Here is a 13,163-nt window from a genome sequence, read left to right as displayed (position 1 = left end):
AATTGACTTGTTAAGGAATAAAGAAAGATTCTTTGCGGGATGCAGCCTCTCGCTTTGGTTAAATGCCTAATTTTTTCCTAGCCGCCCTTTCGGGTTTTCAGTCTACCGGGATATCCATTTTTTCATAAGTTGCCCTTTCAGTTTTTCACCTTATCGTACACTTCCTCTTTTTAGGTATAGTATTTTTTTATTGCATCCGAATTTACAGGGGTTGGAAGATCTTCACCATCCATAGTTGTAAGGATCAAGGCTCCTCCAGAGAAGACCTTTCTTACAACGTATGGGCCTTCGTAATTCGATGTCCATTTGCCCATTGGATCGGTGTGTGTGGACAAAATATTCTTTAATACAAGATCTCCAACCTCAAGGCTGCGGGGGAAGACCTTCTTGTCATGTGCTCTCTTGATACACTCTTGATAAATCTGGACATGAAATATGGATGCCAAGCACTTCTCCTCAATGAGGTTCAGCTGGTCAAATTGGTCTTGTACCAACTCGGCTTCATCAAGCTTGGCACTTATCAAAATCATTAGATAAGGAATCTCTACTTCAACAAGCGAGACTACATTCATGCCATATACAAGGGAGAAGGGAGTTGACCTAGTGGAAGTGTGTAATGAAGTACGATAGCCATGTAATGCAAGTGAAAGCATTTCATGCCAGTATTTGTAGGTTTCCATCATCTTTTGCACGATGTTCTTAATATTTTTGTTGGCTTCCTCAACAACACCATTCATCTTAGGTCTATAAGGCGATGATTTGTGGTGGTCGATTTTGAAGCCTCGACATAGTTCTTTCATCCTTTTGTTATTAAGGTTAAATCCATTGTCAATAATGATCTTGTTAAGGACACCATAACAACAGATGATTTCCTTTATTATGAATCAAGCCACCACTTGTCTGGTAAAGTTGGCGTATGAGATCGCTTCCACCTACTTTGTGAAATAGTCAATGGGTACAAGGATGAAACGATGCCCATTTGAGGTAGTTAGCTTTATGCGTCCAGTTACGTCAATGGCCCACATGGGAAAAGGCCAAGGAGATGTTAGGACATTGAGTATCATTGGTGGAACATGGATCTTATCGACGTATATTTGAAACTTGTGGCATGTTTGGACGCGATGATGACAATCAACCTCCATAGTCATCCAATAATAGTTGTCCCTTAAGATCTTCTTTACAATGGTGTGTCCACTGGAATGCGTCGCAAAGGAGCCTTCATGAATTTCCATTATGATTTTGTTTTCTTCTTTCTTAATTTCTCTTGTATAGTACATCTTCGCTTAAGAAGAACTTGGATGATAGCTTTTGAAGGCACTTCTTATCAATAATGGATGCATCCTTAGGGTATTCTTGGCATTCAAGGAATCTCATGATATCATAGAACCAAGGATAATTGTTGACTTCGTTTTCGACCGCCAAACAGTAAGCAGGCTCGTCCAAGTAGCCTAGATGAAATGATGGTGCCTCATTATTCCATTTGACCTTAAACCTGGATACCAAGGTTGTTAAAACACCGACCAATTGATTCTCCTCTCGAGGAGTGTGATTGAATGTGATCTCGCCAAAGTATGGGATCAATTTCAGGACATGCTCCTTGTAGGGGATGAGCTTGTGATCTCTAGTATCCCATCCCCTTTGACTTGGATAATGACCAGGGCCGAATCTACGTATACTTAAAGGATTTTGATCCTAAGATCAATTGTTGCCTCAATAACGAAGATACAAGCCTCGTATTCCACCATATTATTTATACATTCAAAACACAACCTTGCGGTGAAAGGGAGATGGCAATTTTTCGGGGAAGTGATGATTGCCCCAATGCCATTTCCATGAGTGTTAGAAGCTCCATCAAAAACCAAGGTCCATCGGGATCCAGGCTTGGGTCCTTCGTCAGGGTCGATGATGTCCTCATCGGGAAATTTAAAACACATTGATTGGTAGTCTTCTAAGGGTCGATGTGCAAGATAGTCAGACAATACACTCCCTTTGATGGCATTTTGAGTGACATGTTGGATGTCGTACTCAGTTAAAGCCATTTTCCATCAGGTCACTCTACCGGTTGGAGCAGGCTTCTCAAAGATGTAATTGATATGGTCCATCTTAGAGATTAACAGTGTCGTATGAGTGAGCATATACTATCTTAAGAATTTGGTAGCCCAAGCTAGTGCACAACGGGTATTTTCAAGCAATGAATACCTACTCTCGCAATCGGTGAATTTCTTTCTTAAATAGTATATTACATGTTCTTTTCTACCAGTCTCGTCATAATGGCCAGGGACACACCCCATAGATCCTTCGAGGACGGTGAGGTACATGATCAACGGTCTTCCAGGTACGTAAGGCATCAACACATGAGGCTCTTGCAAGTACTCCTTTATCTTTTCAAATGCGCCTTGGAAATCGTCGTTCCAAATGACGGCTTGATCCTTTCGAAGAAGTTTGAATATTAGATCACAAGTGGTCGTGGGTGAGAAATGAACCTAGCAATGTAGTTCAATCTTCCTAGGAATCCTTGGACTTCCTTCTAGGTTTTAGGTGGAGGCATTTTTTGTATGGAATTCACTTTCCCAGGATCTACCTCAATGCCACATTGGCTGACGATAAAACCTAGCAACTTGCCACATCTTACCCCAAACATGCACTTGTTGGGATTAAGGCTCAGTTTGAACTTCCTTAGCCTTTCCAATAGTTTTTACAAGTTAATAAGATACTCCTCTTTGGTTTGAGATTTGGAGATCATGTCATCAACGTAGACCTCAATCCCAAAAAGAAGTAGACCGAGGCAAGTGAGAAATAATCCACTTGTAAAGCAAAGGCACACATCATATAATCATCCCCCCATTATAAGAGTATCTGAGATGAATGGAATGGTAGGTATCTACAAGTAGAGTGGGAATTGGATTTCCAATAAAGAATATCTTAATAACATTAATGTCAACAAAGTTGTCAACATTAGGAAAGAGGAACAATCCATAAATGATCAAGGAAAGAATAGCCTTGAAAGCATTAATACTCTTCATACTAGCAAAGTAACGAGCTTTATCCATCAAAAACTTAGATAGAAACCCAAGAATACCTCCCTTTGTGGTCATATGAGCTTTAATCTCAGACATCTTCAAATGAGTAGCTTCAAAAATAACTGTATCCTTAGGAATCTCCTCCAATCCAGAAAATGGTATCTGATTAGAAATAGGTAATCCAAGAAAATAGGAATACTCCTCTAGTGTGGGCATAAGCTGGTAATCTAGAAAGATGAAGCAATGATGTAATGGATCATAGAACTGAACTAGTGTAGCAAGAATTCCATCTGTGATATTGGTCTTCAATAGTGACAGATGTCTCCCATATCTATCCTTGAAACCTGTTGGATCAGTAACCAAATCCCCTAGTTCTCTTTGATCTTCTAGCTTAAGACTCTTTAAAGTGTACTTTTGAGTTCTTTTTTTTCCAAAATCCATGGTAAGAAGTTCATGTGATGTTTGCAACAAGTGTTTCTAAGTTCGTTGAAAACTTAGTTAAAAATGCTGAATGAATGCATTAATGCATGGATGTACAAACAAGAACACAAACATATGGGGTTCAAAGGTTCGACGTCACGAGCATGGAGTCATGGATTCAACCATCCTAAAAGGTATGTACTAACGTTTTTGTACTTGTAGAACAAGGTTCTAAGAAGGTTCCCAAAGTCATTGATCCATCTTTTAGATATTACTAGCACACCGATTACTCGGGAATCAATAATATTCTCAAGAGAACCTCGTCTAAGTGTAGCATCGTGTATCAACTATTTCAGGTTTACACCTTCATAGCCATCGCACTACGTCCTAAAAGGCCAGTAGGGGGTGAAGGGATACTAAAGTCCTTGGTTTCTTAGGCTCCCACATCGAAAGTATCAATGCTTTCACAATTACTCATTTGACAAAGACTACCCTGAAAGGGGCTTCCACTGAGTGGGGGATTCTCAAGTCAGCTTGTTCGGGATTACTCCACCCAATATTTCTCGACTATACCATCCTCCCATCTTATTTATGTACTCAAGCCCGGGTTAGGACATATCTCACCATGTATGAATCATCAAAAGAAACCCAAACAATATATAAAACAATATAATAACACAAATATATACAAGATAGGTTTAACCATCTTGGGGATGTCCCCAGTGAAGTCGCCATTTCTGTCGCGTGAGAATCAGAGACCAATCTATTAGGTTAACTTGACTCGCAAAACAAAATGTCATCACCGAACTTTAATTTATCCAAGGGAAGGGAAAAGATCAAACAACCCATAAATATTCTATGTAAAACAGTGCAATAAAGATATTGAAGGTTCGGGGGTTTGTTATGAAAAGGGAATGTACCATCACCCTAATCATCTATAGTATCCTATAGGAACCTCTTGAGATATTTGTGTTTGGTTATTATTTTTTTCTAAAGATTGGGGAGATGAGAAGAGAAGTGTGTTTTATTGCTTTTTTATTTGAATATACATAAAGTCGTGTGCCTACGTACCAATGAAGGATCAAAATCCCGTAGTTCTGTGTACAAATAACAAAAGGGTTTGTTTAGTTGATTTTAGAAGAAGATACAAGTTATCATCTTAAGGAGATTACTCATCTAAACCATCACAAATATGAGAAGATGGATATTTGCATCATTATGAAGGAAGGGTTCCAACTTGGATATAGAATCTATAAGTATGCCACTAACTCCTTCATATTGAAAAGAATCAACACAATTTCAATTATTACTATGGGATAGGATATTTATATCTCAACTATAAATATGATTCATGTCTAGTCTCTTTTAAGATAGGGTTTTAAGTGAAAAAGCCAAGTGGTAATTTTTTTGAATGAGATTTGTGTTTTTTAGTCTTGTAGAAAGAGTTTGATATGCTTAAAGTGTTTTTGAAGAATTTATGAAGAAAGAAAATTTGAAAATCCAATGACCTAAAGTCAAGGTTTTTTATGAAAGAAGTTCAAGTTTGAAAAATCCTAAGATTGGACTAGGGTTTAGAAGGGGCTAAATGACACAAGGTGGGTAAAGGAAGCTACAAACACACACAATGAATATACACGTGCCAATAAGTCAACTATAATCCATTTCCCTTGGATTGAAACATAAGCACAAGTATCATGCAAGAAATATCATGGATTAACAATATGCACTAAGAAAGCATATGAACAAAATCACTACCATGTATCAAACTTAAACATCTTAAGACACCAATCAAGGTCATCAATAAATAATGGAGCAAAAGGCATGGCATAGAGAATAATTCATAACACATGGATCATACAAGCATACAAGCAAAAATGCCTCAAGGATAATTTGGCAAAGTGTAGCGGTAAATTCATGACCATCAAGCTATGGACAAGCTAAACGTCAATAAAACTAGAGTCTCCACCATGCTTTTATTGTTTCCAAAGGAAAAGGGAAAAGTACGAACAAAACCCAAAGATAAGAAGTTTTCAAATTAAAACTAATAAAATGCCAGAGATTACAGGTAAGGGGGTTGGTTACACAAAGGGAATGTGTTAGCACCCAAAGTGTCCTAGGTACTCCTAGGGAGCCCTTTTTTATGTGTGTATGTGTGTTTGGTATAAAAGATGTTTGAGAAAAAATAGAGTGTGGGGATGACAAAAGAATTCATTGATTATATTTTTGTGTTTGACAAGACCTTCGGACTTGTGCCTACGTACCAACATAAAGATGGGGGATCAAAACCTCGTAGTTCGTGGTAACAATTTCAAAGTGAGTGGATTACTTTTAATCAAAATTTATGTTAAAAGAGGCACAAAGGGCCCAAAAATTTAAATGGGTGTTATTTCTTTTTGTCATTTGAAATTTTAAGTCAATATGATTAGATTTACTTACAAGTTTGATTTAAGAAAAGAGTTTGAAAATTCAATGGCATAAGGCCAAAGTTTCTAATTGAAATAAGTCTAAGTTTGAAATCACAAGCAAAGAAGGTTTTTAAAAAGGGGAAGAGATTTTGAAATTTAAGAAGTTGGAGGAGATGAAGAGACTAATCTTAAGCATAAAATTAAAAGTTGAGAGTTGAAAAGATCTTACCAATGGGATGGAATCCAACAGACAAGAATGTCATATAGAAAACCCATTTTCCCTTTGGACCTTGAATCAAACAATAATCAGCAAGCAAGTAACAATATCAGACATCATTAAGATCTAGGCATCAAATAAAGATAGACACATCCAAGCAAGCAACTTCCATATCTAGCAGTCTTCTTTGTCTTCTCATGTCTCAAATGAAATAGTCTTTGATTAACTAGGAATAAAGCATTAGACACAAGATCAAAATAACAGTTGTATCAAGACCATGTAGCAGATAAGTTCAAATAGATCCCAATACTTGCATCATTCATTCATTTTGGGAGACAAAATGTACATTTATCAATCCCCTAAATCCAATGACTTTAATCCAATAAAAGTCAAATCAACCTTGACCAAGGCCCAAACAGATAGTCAAACATCACAAGACCATAAAAATGGCTCAACATAATTTTTACACAATTAATCAATTAAAAATCAATTTAAAAATGTATTAAAATATAAATTAATTTGGTCAAAACCTAAAATCTCTTCAAAATACCAAATAAATGGCCAAGAGATTTATCCTTGCTTAAACAAGGTCAAAGGACCTTAGGCAAAAAGTTTCATAAATTTTGAAAGGACAAAAGTATTTTTAAACAATTAAAAATATGCACACAAATATTTAATTCATAAAAAATATCAAAATTAATCTAAAAAATGGTTTTAATTCAGAAGTTGAAATAGAAAAATATTTAAAGATTTTTGGTGAAAGTCCCATATTTTTTGGATTAAAAATGAAATTATTATGAATTAAACAAAATAAAGCAATTAAATGAAAAATCAAAAAATACAAAAAAAATAAGGATCATTAGATCTCCCTCATTAATCGAGGTGGTAGATCTGATGGCCAAAATACGCGCTCCATCATGTTCCATAGTCAATGCGTATACACGCACGGTAATCAGAAGCGAAGGTCAGGATTGGAAGTTGGGGAGAAGATCTGATGGATAAGAGCATGCCACCATACCACCGGAGCTAGGGCTCCAGTCTTCTTCTCCGGTGGACCTCACCGGACTGGTTCACCACCAACCACCACCAAAATGAAAAATAAGGATATGGATTTAAAGAAAAAATGCTCAGGAGCTCGAATTTGTCCTCAATTTCTTCCAATTCTAAGTATATTGAAAGATACATGGATTTGAATTTTAAGGATCATGAATCGAGTTGCTTCAATTTGACCTCAAAGCAACTCAATCTTCTTGCCTATATTGGTAGGACTTTAGCCAACCAAAAATCGCAAAGAATAGTGAAGAATTGAGAGAGAATCGAAGAGATGAAAATTCTGAAAAATTACCTTCGAGGGAGCTTCAACCTTGCATGATCTTGATTCTAATTATGCTTGGCTTTGTTTCATAAGCCTGTAGGAAGTGATTAAGATCAGAAAATGGCTTAGACTCTTGGAGTTCCAATCTCAAAATAGAATGAGATTTGAAGCTCAATTTTAAAATGAAAACCTTCAAGATTATCCTTTAATTATGAGGGTTTGGATTGCAGGTCAAAGCTTAGGCATGAGGTCCTCGATTCTGAGTATGAAGGGTTGTATTTATAGGCCATGAGATTCCTTTCCACACACTTCCAAAATTTTCCATATTTAGCAATTTCAATGCATGCTTGCATGGGAATGTGATAGGCCCATCAAGTGATGTTATCAGGTCCAAAAATGCTTGAGGATCATGGTGAAATCATGTCATGTGGCCATGCAATGTTGAAATTAATTGGATCATGAGAATATTCCAAATGGTACCATGAATTACACCCATGCACAAGTACTTCAATATTGATCCAAATGAGATGATTCATGATGGTTGACCATAGAAAGTCAACTAGTCAAAACTGGGGTTCCCTAGACCATATCTCCTACAATTTTTGTCATATGAAAATGATTCCAAGAACAAAGTTACTCATAAGGACATTCCAAATAACTTTAATGTTGCAGTCTAGAGCTATTTTTTCTTGGAAAGACATTTTTTATGGTGAAAGATTATAGGTCATTTTGTATGAACCCTAGTTATGAGGTCAACTTCCCAAGACCATAACTTGCTCATTTTTTATGATATGAATGCCATTCAAATTCAAGATGTCATATTTAACTTTGATGTTTAGAAAAATTTCAAATTCAACTTTCAAATGCATGTGGCAAGAGGAAACATGATAGGTTATTTTGGGTCATTACCATTGAACAAGTGATTTTCCTCAACTTCTAAAATGCATAACTCCTTCATGCCAAATCTAAATAAGGTTAAATTTGTGACCAAATTGAAGAGGTTTGAAAGAGATACAACTTTGATGAAGGAAATGTTTCCATTTGAAGTCCATAGCAAAAGTTATCCAAGGTGGAAGAAGTGAACATTTGACTTGGTACTTACAACATTTCCTCAATTCTGAGCATGAAGGGTTGTATTTATAGGCCATGAGATTCATTTCCATACACTTCAATTTTTTTCCATATTTAGCAATTTCAATGCATGCTTTCATGGGAATGTGATAGGCCCATCAAGTGATGTTATCAGGTCCAAAAATGCTTGAGGATCATGCTTAAATCATGTCATGTGGCCATGCAATGTTGAAATGAATTGGATCATGAGAATCTTCCAAATGGTACCATGCATTACACCCATGCGCAGGTACTTCAATATTGATCCAAATGAGATGATTTTGGACTTTTTGGAAAGGTGATATCAAAGGGAACAACTTTCATGTTGAAAACTTTTCCATTTGAATCTTGGATCATGATGAATTTTGAGGTGGAAGTTTGGAAAATCAAACATAAATGGAAATTATCTAAGTACCAAGTCAAATGTTCACTTCTTCCACCTTGGATAACTTTTGCTATGGACTTCAAATGGAAACATTTCCTTCATCAAAGTTATATCTCTTTCAAAACTCTTCAATTTGGTCACAAATTTAACCTCATTTCGATTTGGCATGAAGGAGTTATGCATTTTAGAAGTTGAGGAAAATCACTTGTTCAATGGTAATGGCCCAAAATGACTTATGATGTTTCCTCTTGGCACAGGCATTTGAAAGTCGAATTTGAACTTTTTCTAAACATCAAAGTTGAATATGACATCTTGAATTTGATCATGTAATTTGAATGGAATTCATATCTTAAAAAATGATAAAGTTATAATCTTGGGAAGTTGACCTCCTAACTAGGGGTCATACAAAATGACCTATAACCATTCACCATAAAAAACGACTTTCCAAGAAAAACTAGCTCTAGACTGCAACATTAAAGTTGTTTGGAATGTCATTATGAGTAACTTTGTTCTTGGAATCATTTTCATATGATGAGGAAACTCGCTGAGGAAGTTACACAAGATACCCAGATGAATTAGCGTTTCCAAGGCAAACAAGCTTCAAACTCTTGATGAATTCTTGATCAAAATGATATGTGAAGACCATGGGGATCCATATATGATGTATATAACCAATGTGAACCATCTCTTGATTGATCATGATATCAATCACAATACATGTAAAGCAATGGTCGAGGCATTTAAAAGTGGACCTATAAGGAACATACAAGCATGTTAAACCTTAAACACATATGTCATGCATCAAGACTAAAGCAATGTTTAGGAGCAAGTTCAAAGCACATAAAAGCATGATTTTATGAAAAAAGTTCACATCATACATGGGTTCAAGTAATTAGGGTTCATGCCTCTAAGGTTCATACATTAGGGTTTCAAAGCAAGTCATCAACCATAAACATCCATGTACTTCAAACACAAATGAAATAAACAAGTTATCATCAAGTATAAGTCAAAGTATAATCAAGGTGTTCAACACATATGGATAAAAAAGGGAGTAAATTAATCATGGGAAAAATTGAATCAAAGCATACTTAAATGAAAAATAAAAAGGAATAAATAATAAAGTTTTTTTTTGGCTTTTTTATATAAAATTAAAAACTAAATAACAAAATAAATATTATTTTTAAATATGAAAATATAGAAAATAAAATAAATAAATAAAATATTTTTTTTGGATTTTCAATATTGATATAATAAATAAATAAAAAGGAAAAAATATTAAAAGAAATAAGAAAAAGGAAAAGAGAAAAAGGGAGTCTGGAAGGGATCAAACCCAGGACCTATATGTCACAAATACACGCTGAACCAACACATCAACCACTGCACTAAGACTAGCTTGTCAGTTACAATGCGCATCCAACATAAAATATATTAAGACAAAATTAAAAAAAAAAACTTCATCTTCCTCCTCGTGATAGTTACTGTAACTTTATTTTTTTTTTAAATGCAACTTCCTCGTTTTTGTATCAAATCAAACATGTGAATATAACATCTTGCTTAGAATTTTATGAGAAATCCAAATATAGCATTAATTTTCATTTATATTGCCTCTAACTCATGAACTTTTGACAAAACCAGATGAACCCTAAACTTTCAAATAAAAATTAAATGACATACATCAACAATCAATGGACAATAGCTTAGGGGTTTCATTCCCCATGTCAAAACAAATATAATAGTAACAAGAATGAGTGAAAATGATGCTTTTAGGAGGGAGTTCAAAATGAGATTTTTTTTACCTAACGGAGTGTGTCCGTTGCACCTTCAAAAGCACTTCCAGATGAGAAATAATGATCCCTCTAGCTTCCTTGAGTCCTCAGAAGTGTGTTGATATGCTTAGTTTGTGTCAAGACCCTCTGAATTATTCTACCCAAATCCACTTGCAAATGAGAAAAGTGAGATATGGTTATGGAGTTTGAGGTGCTACAGCTCGTATCTAATACATATTGTAACTTATATGAAGTTCATGGAAAGTATTTGTGGTGGAAAAGTGGAAAGAAAGTTAAGGAATTGTGAGTTTCGAAATTTTGGCTTTTGAGCAACAATGGAGTTTTGGAAATTTTGATTTTTGATTCTTGATATAAATGTAAGTTTCTATGTGATTCAAAAATTTATTTGAGGTTGGTGGAGTGTGTTTATGATGAAAGAATGGATGTATTATGGTTGAATCTTCTTTGGAGTTCAAAATGGAGTGAAAATTTGGAAAAGAGTGCAAGAATGATTCAGTGTTCTTTCTTGCTTGATGACAGGTGTTTTCTGTGTGTTGTAGCATTACAATGAGACCTCCTTTTATAATGAATGAATTCAGATTTGGTGCAGTGGTTATTGGTATTGTTTGATGGGCTTTGGATCAAATCTAAAAAAGTGGTGAAAAGTACAAAAATACTTTTGCTTTTAAGATAGCTCCTAAGTTGTCGCCCTAAGCGATCACTTCTGGTTGTACAAGTTGACTCAAATATTCAAAACATCCTTCATGTCTTAAGGAACAAGTAATGTCCAAAAGCGTTTTTCAAATTTTGTCCATAATGCAATTCAAGTTGGCACATTGGACCATGCTTTTCTCCCTTGTATTGAGATCAAACTTCCACAATGTTGGTACCCATTTGAAGATTTCATGGGATACTACAAGTTTCATGTTGATCACAAGTCTTGGAAATGCTTGGAAAATGTTCAAAAAGTGCCTCAAACTCGTGTGGACAAAACTGACTAGGACTTAGAAATATCTGGCTCAATTTGGACTTTGTTGATCATGGTTAAACCTCTACTTTGGTGACCCATATCTTTCAATTGGTAAGGGATTTTGAATGGATTTTTCCACTAAGATGAAGTAGGGAGTATGCTCTTTAAATGCGGATATCAAGTATCAAGAGTGGTGGTTTGAATTGTTCACAAAGAATCCATAAAGTCATGCACTCGACAAGGTTAAAAACAGAGAAAAATTTCTAAGTGTTTTGGTTTTTTCAACAACTTGAAACCCTATCTATGATCATCAATATCTTCCACTTAGAGAAAGCTTTTGACTTGTAATTTTCATAAACTTGTAGTATCAAATTCCATATTTAAGTGAAGCCCTCAAGCATTTTCATTGGATGCTGGTATCAAAAACTATGGCCTTAGAAAGTAGGTCACTTGGTCATAATATTTTGTACTTAGAAAAATTTGCAAAGTCCTAATTTGACAACTTTTGATCTTTTTCTTGATTTTCTTGATTAAGCTTGATCCAAATCAATCAACTTCCATATTTTCATTATTATTAACTTGAGAAGTCCATTGTTGACCAAAAATGTCAAAAGTCAAACTTTAACTTTGATCATTTATTGACTTTGTATTAGATGAATTCAAATCTTGCAATCATCAATGAATTGAACTTCTTGAGCTATTTGGATCATGTGAATGGACTACAAAGATGTATTTTATACCTTTGAATCATGTTCTGAAGGATGGGGTCATGCTCATATGAAAAAGTTAACTCTAAGTTGTCTTTGGCTAAAAACCCTAATTTGGAGCACCAAATGAATTGGAGATTGATGAACTTGAAATGATGCAAATATTGCCCTTGATTGTTGATGAAGGGAGTTTATTGATCATCATGAATGAATGGTATATTTGAGATGTTGAGGATCACAAAAATCCTTGAATGACCATCTGCTTGAACTTCTTGATGCCAACTCTAACTTGTAAAGAAAACAAGGAACATATTTTTTTTGTATTTTCATAAGGTTAGTAATGCATAAAAAACACACACATGAGATGTTTGATGCTATGCAAATGATAAAAATGAGATAGGATCTTAAGGGTAAAATTTAGGGTATGACACTAATTTCTCAGATTTCTGCTTTTTCTTCCTTGCTTATTTATTAATCAGGTTGCGTATCTCCATTACAAAATCTCTCTTTTCAGCCTTAAATGGCTTTGTTTTTTCCATTCTTTTTCTTCACAAAAAACTCTAGAGAAATGTGAGTAAGTTTTTAAACGTCTACTTTTACAGAGGTATTTCTGAGACAAATGTTTCAATTTTGAAGACTATGTTTCTTGAGTCTTGCTTCCTATACTATGTTGTCAGAACCTAACTTTGACCATCTTGGATTTTTTGGAATCAATGGTTATCTATCAATAACCTTTTCTAATTTTCTCTTATTATTTTTTTCAGTATCTTTTCCCTCTCTATGCTGACTTGTTTACTTGTTAACTTTGCTTAATAACAAGAGGGGAGAAAATCATGGGAGTATTTAAA

The sequence above is a fragment of the Lathyrus oleraceus genome, chromosome 5, assembly GCF_024323335.1.
Source record: "Lathyrus oleraceus cultivar Zhongwan6 chromosome 5, CAAS_Psat_ZW6_1.0, whole genome shotgun sequence".
In the NCBI taxonomy this organism is placed as follows: Eukaryota; Viridiplantae; Streptophyta; class Magnoliopsida; order Fabales; family Fabaceae; genus Lathyrus; species Lathyrus oleraceus.
The sequence above is the reverse complement of the archived record's forward strand: the minus strand, read 5'-3'. Positions refer to the sequence as shown.